At 40.3% G+C, this 13,025-nt stretch overlaps 1 long non-coding RNA gene across 1 annotated transcript; it reads left to right on the top strand.

The window, feature by feature from the left end:
- The first annotated feature begins 1,345 nt into the window (after positions 1 to 1,345).
- Positions 1,346 to 2,975, top strand: LOC109269037 (uncharacterized). Its single transcript, XR_008420438.1, has 3 exons — positions 1,346 to 1,645; positions 1,739 to 1,843; positions 2,724 to 2,975. It is a non-coding gene; the product is annotated as an uncharacterized LOC109269037 (long non-coding RNA).
- The last annotated feature ends 10,050 nt before the right edge of the window (positions 2,976 to 13,025 follow it).

Raw genomic sequence — 13,025 nt, 5'->3', positions numbered from 1 at the left:
AAGATAAACTGCGGTATATTAAATTTCTAAGAGTTTATTTGAGCAAAAATCGATTCATATTAGTCTGTGTCAAACCAGAAGTAGTTAGGAGTCTCCACCACCTACAAGAGCGCCGGCAGAGACTTCACAGAAGCAGAAACAGAGCACGGAAATTACCAGGTTGTCTATAGCTTACACAGTTGCTTTACCTGGGAAAGCCTCATTTGTGATGGATTGCCCTTAGGTTTTGATTGCTTAACCTTGAAGCACTGCAAGCTTAGGTTTGGGCTTGCTTACACTGCTTGCTAAGGCATTAAAGTAACTTCAGTCTAATGGCCTCCTTGTTTAATTAATTTAATACCCTCAAACATGGATGCTAAAGGAAAAGAGGGTCCACTGTTTTCTGGACATTAATGCGTTCCACTTATTTTTTAAGTGATAGCAAACAGCTGATCTGATTGGCTGTTTTTCACTGAACTTATTAGGGGAAAGTACTGAGGAAATTAACCAACTCAACTGAGTATAAAATACTCAATTTTATAGATGCTAATTCTTTTGCCCAAGGGAACAAATGATTTTTGCCATGCATAAATAAATTAGATTTGAGTCCTGTATTTGTGAGAAGCTCTATGACTAACATCATGCAAATCTCCAAAGGTGAATTCAACAAAAGGCGAACAGAAATTAGATAGCAGCACTATTGCAGATATAAGGATGAAGACATTTTAATAACCATTAGAGCTTTTCTAACCCATTCCAACCTAATATGTTCCAGCACATGCTGCTTGTTGCTTGTTCATTGATAAAATGCTGACTTGAGTGACCACACAGAGAACATCTCCATTTGGAAAGAGAGGACCAAGAAAACAGCAAAATTATTTTACCAGGCATCAAAAAAAAAAAAAAGCTAAGTATTTGATGGGATCTCAGGGAAGGAAATGAACTCCAATCCCCATGCCCCTTAGATTTGCACAGGATTGTCAAGAGCTGAAAAACTTCAAAGTATCACAGAACTGTGGTTCAATTTTAGAAATATGAAGCATTTGGAGTAACTAATTTGGCCAAATATTTATGTTTTGGTGCATAGCTGAACTGCTTATCGGACCTTCAGGAATTCTTTGTTTTTCATTTTTGTGCTTTTATTTCCTCTATCTCCTCCTCCCCCTCGCTAGAAGCAAAACACCCTCTGGCAATGAAAGTTAAAGATGCTTCTCCGTAGAGGCACCAAGCCAGGCCCAAGGGGGCTGATCCCAAGCCACTGCCAATTGCACTCCAAGCAGTAATTTTCCTTCCCCCATGCTCGCTTCTGGGAAGTGCTGGGAAACGTAGAAGTCTCTAAGGCCTCCCTGGGAAAGAAAGAGAAATCTTTGCCCTGATAAGTATACCAATTCTCCTCTCTTATTGACTCACTTTAAAAGGCTGCTGCAGAGAGGCTGGCCTTCGTGTCTGCAAAACTGGGGCAGAGAGGTAGGTAGGAGAGTCCCAAAGAACGTCAGAGACAGAGGACCAAATACTTTGCCTCTCTTCCCACTACCAACACCCCTTACCTTTCACTACCAGGGTCCCACAATTTCTCTTCATTCATAATCTTAAAGAAATAGAAGACTGCTTAGAGAGAAGATGCCCACTGACAAGAAAGAAGATAAGACATTGTTTTTAACTCTCAGTAAGCACAGGGGTGAGGGAAGCATTTGGATAGCTTCTGTTGGATATTATGCTAAGGTGGGACAGAGCAACCACTATCTTCTTTCTGCTCCAGGCTGACCTTTGCTCTCAAGGAGGCGTGCAATGACAAGATCTGTATATCCTAGTAGCTTCTTCCCCTCCAGGCCTGGGGGCTACTGAACCACACCAGAGATCCCAGGTAGGCCAGACCAGCCCCTGCTAGCAGAGCCCTACTGCTCCCAGGCTCCACAGCCCATACTGATTCGAGCACATTCCAGGACATTCCATAGCTGTGAGGCTGGGAGCCCGGAATGTCTGGAACCCACAGAGGGAAGGTGCCCCAGCATGCTCCCCCACCCCAACCACATTTCCCCAAAGATCTCAAAGCACTCTCCAAGGATGATCTCATTTTCTAATAGGTATTTATTTCTATTTTCATTCCTATTGTTGGTAATGACTCCTTTTGCATGAGTGTCACTCTGATTTTTTTCACATAACCTGTATCTTGGTAAGGATATCATAATGGGAACCAAGAACTCAACTACTAGTTAATTCCTAACTGGATTTCATGGGTAACTCCTTTCTAGCACGCAGGCCTATGAAATTTAACCATGAGGCAGCAAGGAAATGACTGTTTCAATTCCACCCTTTGAAAGAAAAATAGATAAAATAGATAATGTGGGGCCCAGACATATACCATGCATGTATAGTACACAGGCGTGCATGTGTGCATGTGTGTGAGAGTGTGTGTATGTGCACGTGTGTCATAGTGCCAATGCTAATGTAGTCTTCAGGACTACACTTCCTTATTTATAAAAGAAAGATAACACCTACTTTACAAACTTCTTGTGATCTTGCTGTGGTGGCTAGAACATAATGGGCACTTGATAAATGTCTGGGGAATAAATACGTGGATGGATGGACAAATGTAACCTTTCTGAGTTTCTATCCTCATTCTAAACTTGCCTTGCTTCACAAGGCATTCGGGAGATTAAAGAACATCACGGTTTGTCTGTTTGTTTTTAAGTTTTTCTTTTCTTTTTTTTTTTCTTTTCTTTTCTTTCTTTACTTTTAAAAAGAGAGTGGCGGAGAAGGGCAGAGGGAGAGAGAGAGAATCTTAAGTAGACTCCACACTCAGCATGGAGCCCACTGTGGGGCTCAATCCCATTATCCTGGGATCACAACCTGAGACCAAATCAAGAGTCAGACACTCAACGGACTGAGCCACCCAGGCATCCCTAACATCAAGGTTTTTAAAAATGCTTTTGACACCTGAAACTAACATAATATTATATGTCAATTATGCTTCAATAACACAAAAATAAATAAAATGCTTTTGGAAACTAAAACCTGACCATAAAAAATGTATGATTATTAATTACATGAGTACTAGTATGGGTACCCAGGTATATCAAAACCTTATGAGCATATTTCTCTTCTCATATGCAGTGGGCACTAGACAAATTCCCACTACTCAGCAAGGAGGAGCCCTGCCCCTCTTTGTTTTTTTTTCTATAACTTGGTTTTTAGGTGCCACTCTTGTCTCTCCCATTAAGATGACTGAACATGAATGTTTGAGGTTGGGGAGTTGCAGAGCTTTATCAGACATATAGCATATGGTTAAGAGCACCAGTCCTGTTGTCAAATTGCCTGACTTTGTGCCCTGACTCCACCATTTACTAAGGAATTTAACCCCACTATATCTAGTTCATCTATAAAATGGGGACACTAGTAGACTCCATTTCATAGGGCTGCCATGAAGGTTGAATAAGATAATACATGTGAGCATTTTAGAGACGTGCTTTGCACATGGGAAGAACTCAATCAGTATTACCTGTAACCACTGTTGGTATTATCATCATCATCATCATCATCATCATCATCATCATTCCTTTTTTAAGGGAGCTTACAGACTAGCAGATGAGACAGACTGGAGTACAGAGCTGGAGGAACAACACAAGCACTAGGAAGGTCACCAGCAGCATGCTATGGATGCAGAGGCAGGAGACATCTTTATTCACCATCCTCATCACCTCCTCTGTGTAGTCTCTAGTTTGTCACGCTGCCAACATACACAGATTTTAAAAATAAGACCCCAGATTTCATCTGAGGAGGGCAGAACCTAATGTGTCTCATGATGATCACACAATGCTTCCATTAACGCAGCTCAGTTTGTGGAGCCACATCACTGTTGGCTCAAATCAAGCTTTTGGTCCAATAAGACCCCCAGGGTCTTTTTACATCAACTGCTGCCAAGTTACATGTTCTCCATCGTGTATGCCTATAATTCTTTTTTGGACCTAAAAACAAGACTTTGCATTCATCCTTATTACATTTCATGTTGTTAGTTTTGGCCAAGCACTGCAGCATGTCAAGATAATTTTGAATCTTGATTCTGTCAACTATCTTATTTCTGTTCCCTCCAGACCTGTGTCACTAGCGCATTTGATCAGCATACCTACCACATCCTCATGCAAGACACTGACAAAATGTTGACCAAAACAAGTGTAAGAGAAAAGCTCAATATTTCAACTGAAGAACTTAAATGCATCCACCAATCACTTGCGGTATGTTTAAACAGCTTTGAATTCATTGAGGAGTACCCCTGTTTCATTATTTTGTCCAAAATGCCTTGCTGATACCAAGATACACTGGATCTATGACATTGTTGAGTATCACTTAAAATTTGTAAATGTCCTGCAGTGCTATCTCCTTTAAATTTGATGAGAATATAGATATCCACATTCATCAATAAAGAATGTAGAGGGTACAGTTTAATAGATCACTTAAAAGGTATGCCATTTGATTACCACTCTCGTAGTCACAATTTAGGCTTTAATTTGAAGGGTGTATTTCTTAGGGTATGCTATCTGCTGCTTCAAAAAAACAAAACAAAACAAAACAAAAAAAAACCTCCCAAATCCCAGTGGCTTAGGGAAATAGAAGTTTACTTCTCACTCACATGAAGTCACATGAAGTGCTCCTGATGTACAGGCTGCCTACTGTGTGTCATTCCAGAAATATAGTTTCTTCTATCCCCACCCTTTTCTTGGTCCTTGGAATTCTCTGCATTCAGCAGCTAAAGGACAAAAAGGAGAGACTATTACATGTGAAGTGTTTCTGTGGTCCAGGCCTGAAAGTACTTACTGTACATCACCTCTCGTATTTCACTGGTTAGAATTCAGTCACATGACCACCTCCACCTCCACAGGAGGCTGAGAAATGCAGTCTAATTATGTGCCCAGCAAAACGAGAAATGAGTGTGACGAACAGTAAACCTAGCTCTAAAACAGATAGCAAATATAATTTAGATGGGATGCACACTCTATTCCAGGTCAAGTATGGGGCTAAACCTGCCAGAAGAGGGGGTTGATGGATCAGGACCTGTAAGAGTTGGGTTCTAATTCCAAGTCCACCATTTAGTGCATAAACACAGCCTCAGATAAGTCCTTAGATAAGAAAACTGTAAGATTTCTAGATCCATAAAATACCGTCTTAGCACATTTCATCCATTGCTGAATCCCACACCCTAGCCCAGTGCCTGGCACATAGTTGGTACAATAAATATTTGTTCATTAGTTGAGTGAATATATGAATAACCTTTCCGGACTTGTTTACTTATTTCTAAATTTTCTCTACCTACCATACAAGTTGTTGTAAAGACCAAATGGACCGTGGTTTGAAAATTAAAAGTCATTGTAAAAAACAGAGAGTATACATTTTACTCGTATTGACTGCCATTTGTGTCACGTTCTATGGTTTGACCTCCTCTGCAGTTTTCTCTTACTGAACACAATAGAAAATAGACAATCTCCAAAAACATTCAAGGTAAAGCTCTGCCCCACTTACTCTTCTTCTATGGCTTGAAGCAATTACTAATGTCTCCTCTCTAGTTGAATTTAAGAAACAGGACTATGTGGCTCAGTTGGTTAAGCATCTGAATTTGGCTCAGGTCATGATCTCATGGTTCGTTTGAGCCCCGCATCAGGCTCTATGCTGTCAGCTCAGAGTCTGGAGCCTACTTTGGATTCTGTGTCTCCTTTTCTCTATGTCCCTCCTCCATTCATGCTCTGTCTCTCTCTCAAAAATAAATAAACATTAAAAAAAAATTTAAGAAGCGGGCATGGGTTCCTATTGAGATCAGGGCATGTGCTAAGATTTGGGATGATATTAGGACTAATCCAACCCATACCAAAATAGATAAAAATACTTGTCCTATAGTTGAGGATCCATCTGACAATTTTATATACCAGACAATACTTACCTCATTTTTAATTAAGAATGTCCAACAGAGGGGCACCTGGGTGGCGCAGTCGGTTGAGCGTCCGACTTCAGCCGGGTCACGATCTCGCGGTCCGTGAGTTCGAGCCCCGCGTCGGGCTCTGGGCTGATGGCTCGGAGCCTGGAGCCTGTTTCCGATTCTGTGTCTCCCTCTCTCTCTGCCCCTCCCCCGTTCATGCTCTGTCTCTCTCTGTCCCAAAAATAAATAAAAAAAAAACGTTGAAAAAAAAAAAAAAAAAGAATGTCCAACAGAGAAAAATAAAAAATATCACTAAAACCAAAAGAAAATAGATTTAATTGGAGACTGGGTTATAGATGACCTTAAATGCAAGGATAGGGAACTTTAGACTTTATTCCACAGTCAATATGGGGCCATGAACAGTTGTTAAGCCAGAAAATCACATGGTCAAAGTGGTATTTTAGAAAGATGTATCTGAGAGATGGTATCTTAGACAACTTGGAGGAAAATTCACTAGAGGGCTAATGTAGAAGTCTTAGCATAAGTCCTATGGGTCTTGATCTAAAGTGGGGAAAACATAAAGCATAGATGAAAGGACTTCTAGTTCCTTTTTTTAAATGTTTATTTATTTTTGACAGAGAGAGAGAGAGAACGAGTGGGGCAGGGGCAGAGAGAGGAGACACATAATCTGAAGCAGGCTCCAGGCTCCACACTGTCAGCACAGAGCCTGACGTGGGGCTTGAACCCACAAACCGCAAGATCACAAACTGAGCCGAAGTCAAACACTTAACAGACTGAGCCACTCAGGCGCCCCAAAAGGACTTCTAATTCTGACAATATAGCAGGCTAACATAACTTGAAAACTCTCCCTTCAAGTATGTCTACAATTGCAGGATAAAATACAGAAAAAAAAAAAATTTAAAGCAAAATTAAGATCATAGGAAAGCAAGGGAAACCAAAGAAGGAGAAAGATGAAACCAAAAAAGTCAGCATGTAAACTGATACTCCATTTGCCCTCAGAATTGGAGTAAGCCATAGATCTTCATAACCCTTAGAACTTGGTTCTAATGACCACAGGAGATATGGCTTTGAGCCTGCACAAAACAGGGGTGGAAATGAGACTACTACATGAAGCTGAGACGCTTGCAAGCCCGAACCCATCAGGGAAAATATTGACCCCTTCCCCTCCACCACCAAAAAAAAATCCCTAACCAGGACAGTAAGATGACACAGAAACTTATTTGTCTCTCTTTATGGAAAAAAGTCTTTCCTGAGGATGTGAAACCCTGGACCTGGTCTAACCATGAATTTGGTTTTTAAAATTTCCCTATTGGAATGGCCCAGAAACGTCTAAGCCAAGAAATTAATGTAAAAACTGGTCCCTGGCTAGTAATATTTTGGGAGTGCCTGGCAGAAGCAGTTACAAAAACACTCTAGAGAAACATTCCACAACCCAGAATACAGTTAGTTTCACAAAAATAAGCAAGCCCCACACGAGATGAGCTCACAATAAAAGAAATGGCAAAACACTGAAGGGACAAATCCATCACAGGCAAGATGCAATAGGAATTCACCACTACCACCTCCCACCTCTCAAAGAACAGAGCTACTACAACAACAATCTGAAACAGAATATAAAAGAAGCATGTTTAGAAAAGAAACATTACAAAAAGAAAGACATCCACAAGAAAAACACAGGGTGTCAGGACCAAAAAAAAAGAGATTTTTTTTTTTAAAGAACCAAATAGGAATTCTAGAAATAATAGTTATTGAAATAGAAAATTCAATGGTTAAACTAAATAGCAGATAGACATGTCTGAAGAAAAATTCATGAATAAGGAACCCAAGCTAAAGCAACATACCAGAATAGATCCCAGAGAAATAACAAGATGGAAAACTGATCGGGAAGTTGAGATAGAAAAGGTAGCATGAGTAGGTTCCATTAAGTCTAAAAGAACTTCTAGAAATGAAGGGGAGAGAATGGAGCCGAGGCAAGATTAGAAAAGATAATCGTGAGAATTTTCTAATTTGATGAAAAACATAAATCGTCACAGTGAAGTGGTACCTATATATACCCACACATATAAACTTACATAAATATGTTATTTATAATATAGTATATAATTATTGTAATTTGGTGAAACACATAAATCCTCACAATGCAATATATACATATATGTAAGTATAAATATATAAAAACATACTTATATATAAATACATATATATGTATGTGTGTGTGTGTGTGTGTGTGTGTGTGTGTATATACATATATATATATATGTGCATATATATGAATCCTGGGCAACATCGACAAAAATTTGTCAAGGACCATCTTTTTTCACAGTGGTATGTTACCATCAAGCACTATTAGTGTTAGTTCTCCAAGGATTTAAGGCCATCTTGACATAGTGGCCATTAGCCAAATCAGTTGCCATAGGCCAATGTGTTGTTTAGCTTTGTTCTCAAAGGGACGGTGAGTGGCCCTCGTTTTGTCTACCTATAAGATAGAAATTTCTCTTTGAAGTGTCTGATGAATGAAAGGACAGGGAGGGATTCTGCTTCTTGGAAGCCCCGCTCTGCAGGGATCCGTCTGGGAGTGGGCAGAATGTGGAGCAGCACGAGGGCACTGGAGGGAGCCGCGGCGTGCAGCTCTGCATGTGAATTTTTCTATAGCTACATCCTCACGTACACATGCATATGTACAATGAGTTTTAAATACATAAATGTACTGTCTTCTTTCACAGGGTCACATTCTAAACTGGAATTTGAGATTCTCTTCATAGGTTTTCACTGATTTTCTACCTCTGTTAAGAGATTTTGGGACTTCATCTATCTGCTCAGATATAATTCAGTTATTATTCTCTCCATTTAAGGGAGGTGTTTGGTTTGGGTTTTTGACGTTGGTGGAGATGGTTCTTAAAGCAGAAAATGATCTCTGCCTTCGTTCCTTTTCCTAGGGCACATAAAGGAGAAGGACTTACATTACATTTCCCGTGGAAGACACTATAGGCAAGAAGCCAAAAGCCCACACAAAGGACTTTAAAAAAAAATAGGACACTGTATCTGGTCGTTCCTCTCCTTTCTGGGATTTGGGGTATGAGTAGCTTTTCTAGATTTCTGGCCGGCATCTTTGTGGTGACCAGATTTTCTTGTTAGTAATTGTATCATCAGTTTCCCAGAAGGCACTCATCAGTGTCCTCAAGATATTCCTCCATAGGTCACTGCTCCGGGACTCTATCAACCCCCTTATAACACAGACCCCAGCTGTGACCCCGGGAGCCACCAGTGTCTAGAGCTCTTGCAGAAGACGGCAGAGAGCTTCCAGGTTGGCACGCGGCACTCCCCCAGCTAAAAGCTCATCCTCCCCCAGGTGCCACACTGCCAGACAAGGGAAGCAGCAAATGCCCGCAAGCACTGCCTTGTCTCAGCTGACAGTCCCTTACTATTCAGTGGTTTCCTCTCAGGGGCTTGTTCTGTATCTCTACCTCCCAGAACTGTTGCAGGCAGCCGTAAAAGTTTACAGAAAGTTTCAGATTCAACTTTCAAGTACCTTATGATGACAGGATAATGTATTAAGTCCCACGAGCAATCCCAGGGACCCCAAAATACTTAGAGTAAGTGTACACGTGTATTTCCCCTAGAAGCACGAAGTTCCACCTGGAGCTACACACACACACACACACCCCATTCCTTTAAGAGTGTTTGACTATTATCCAAATAAGTGTCTTGCATGATACACACACACTCACCAGATTATATGCGTATATGGTATTACTACCCAAGTTTAAGTTCTAAAGTTTATGTCAGTATTTCACCCACCCAAACTGTTATTCAAATATCCTGAATGGTATTTGTTAGTGTATTTTTCCATCAAGACCCCTCCAAACAAACTAGTGTGTATAAATTTGGAATTATGTGCTATGAGGAGGTGATGCGTCAACACTAAGGCACTTCAAAGAGAAACACTTCTGCTGCATCTACTTGACACTAACTATCTTAATGAAAATTGAAAACAGGGAATCTCTAACACTAATTTTCTACATATCCAGAGAGGTGGATTATATAAATTGTCTGGGTGGTACAAAATGATTCATTCTTGAAAAATAAAATGAGTTAGTTTTCTCATGACTTTGAAAAGCAATAAAAATCTAGCAATTTTGATATGATTTTAAGAAATAATTCTTAAAAAAAAAAGATAATTCTTTATAGGAAGGATTGTTTTGAAATTACCATTAGACATGCAAATGAACTAAAATGTGTTCATTTTCCCTATGAGCCTCTCCTCATGCTCTGCAGGCTCAAAAATAATTTGTTTTCCTGTCTGATAACCAGCTTCTCCTCTGTGAGTCTCTGGTAATGTCACTGTTGCATATTAGCAGTCTTTTCAATTTAATAATTTGTTAATATAAATAACTGAATATTTCTATATATGGTATAACATAGCAAATTTATTATACAATAATGTATGGATTAAATGGCATATAATAATTGTATAACTCATATGTAATAATTATGGTATGTATATAATTTAACATAATTATTAGACATCAAGCACTTGATATGTCATCTAAAAGATGTACACAAAATATTGTCTTCAACTTCAAGAAGTCCACAATTTTATCAGAGGATTTTGATAACTTCTATGGTGTCTAGGTGAGATGTCTTTTCCTAAATGCCTGCGTGCTTTTATCCCATCCCTAATCCCTCCCTGCGGAGGAGTGAGTTCCCTGGATGAACTGTCGAAGAACTGATTGGGGGGGGGGGGAGGGCACCGGGGTGGCTCAGTGGGTAAAGAGGCCAACTCTTAGTTTCGTCGAAGGTCATGATCTCACAGGTCATGACTTCGAGCCCCTTGTTGGGTTCCGCGCCCCTCTCCTGCTCTCTCTCTCTCTCTCTCAAAATAAATAAATAAACTTAAAAAAAAAAAAAAAAAAGGGAAAGAACTGTCTGGGATGTGCACACTTCTGTCCTGCCCACTCCAGGAGTCCTATACCTCTAACCCTACCCTGGGACTGCAGAGGAGTCTGTCAAATTCTGGTGTTTCATGTATTAGGAAGCCTATTGTTGCAGCACAACAAGGCACCTTTCTTCAGAACCAGTTTTATCAATAACAAAGTATTGTTTTGATCTTATCTGCCACTCCTCCCTCTCAGGTAGGGAGAAGGGTGTAATTTATTGGGGCCCCACCAATCCTAGCAGGGATAAGATAGGTAACAGGTAATTATAATACAAAGCACACTGTGATCAGTGTAGTGTGAGTTCCAAATTAGAGGAGATCATTAGCAAAGGAGAACACATTTTTGTCAAGAGAATTACAAAGTAACAGAATCACACTGTAGACCTTTATGCCCAGGGCTCATTCTACATCAGAACTTCTTGTTATAATTTTTTATATTCAGTATATAACTTAATAAAGAAACTTAATTATCAACCTAATCATAAATATAGTTAGTGATTTTTGAGTTAGAGCGTTTGCTTCTTGCTATTGGATGTAAAACTGCAGCACGTGATTGTTGGTGGTCAAAGTAAAGAGCTGGTGGGAAAAAACACCTCATGGGAAATAAAACTGGAGAGGTAGTTTAGAGCTAGAGATAGAGGGTCCTAAATGTGTGCATTTGGGTCTTTATGCTTTACGCACTGGGCAGCCTGTGAAAGTGTTTGAACAGGAAAATAACCAGCCTAGATGTATGCTTTAGGAATTAACAAGGTAGTGGCGTGTCAGACTATAAGGTACAGCTCAGTAGGGTAAGGCTGAAAGCAGGGAGACCTACTAGGTGATTATAGCATTAACCAAGGTAGGAGGAAGCCAGGTATTGTACTAGAAGGTACTAGCAGGAATAAAGAGGAAAGAACGAACACAAAATATGTATGTTTCAAAACAAAATTACTAGAACTTGACCACGTAACAGATGTGGGACAAAAGTAAGGGGAGAATTAAAGATTGTATCAAAGTTTTGAGGAGCACCTGGGTGGCTCAGTCGGTTAAGACTTGACTGGGAGTACCAGTCGGTTAAGACTAAGTAGTCTCAAGTCATGATCTCATAGTTCGTGGCTTCGAGCCCCACGTCGGGCTCTATGCTGACAGCTCAGAGCCTGGAGCCTGCTTTGGATTCTGTGTCTCCCTCTCTTTCTGCCCTCCCCCCGTTTGCGATCAATCTGTCTCTCTCTCTCTCTCAAAAATAAATAAACGTTAAAAAAAAAAGTTTTGAGTTGGTGCAATGAGAAAGATCTTAATTAACAGAAACAGGAATAAATGTTCAGGAAAAAAAACAATGATTTAGATTTGAATCTGTTAACATCAACACACTGGTAGAATGTTTGGGTGGAAACTTCCAACGAGGAGTTGTCAGGGCTAGAAATAGGGTTTCAGAAATAAGTCACAAACAAGGAAGAATTAAAGCCATGAGACTGAATGAGTTCACCAAGAGACCATATAGAAGTGAGGATGGAGTGGAGGGCCAAGGGCAAATTCTTAAGGGAAACCTATATTTCAAGTTGGAAAATAAGATGAGGAGGCATAGGGATAAAAAGAGATATAAGAAAACATTATTGGGGGAGCCAAAGGTGGGGAGAATTTTACAGGTGTGGGGAGCAATAAGGCATGAGAGAACAGGGAAAATCATATAAAGTGATTAGGGAAAATAAGCATAAAAAACAAAACCCTGCATTTGGTAAGCAGCTATCGACCTTCAAAAAATTATTATGGAGTGAGAAGAGCTAAAGCCAGATTACAAAGATGAAGGGAGTGGGTGATATCCGCACGGAAGCAGTTGGCAAAGATGACTTTTTACAGAAGTTTTGTGATGAAGAGAACGAAGGAAGGCCCTTGCTTAGGGGGGCAGCAGAGCGGCGGGAAAGTGGCTTTGTTCACGTGTATGTTTGTGGGTTCGGTTTTCTTGTTTGTTTGGCTAGTTTTGGATACGATAAACCTGAGTATGATTACAGTCAGAGAGCAAGAGCCAGCGGTGACGCCAAAGAGAGGAAGAGAGGGCGATTATGTCAAATTGAGCAAAGCTTCAGGGCAGGCCGGAGAAGCTCCAATCAAGATACCAGAATGGCAGTTTAGCCATGGAGGAGGTAGAGGCTGTATAAGGGGCCAGGACAAGCCGGAGAGGGAGTACCAGAAGCAGACACGTGTAGG

Source organism: Panthera pardus, unplaced genomic scaffold (assembly GCF_024362965.1).
Source record: "Panthera pardus isolate Hobbes unplaced genomic scaffold, ASM2436296v1 HiC_scaffold_8, whole genome shotgun sequence".
NCBI lineage: Eukaryota > Metazoa > Chordata > Mammalia > Carnivora > Felidae > Panthera > Panthera pardus.
Note: the sequence above shows the minus strand (reverse complement) of the source record. Positions and strands in the feature narration are given on the sequence as shown.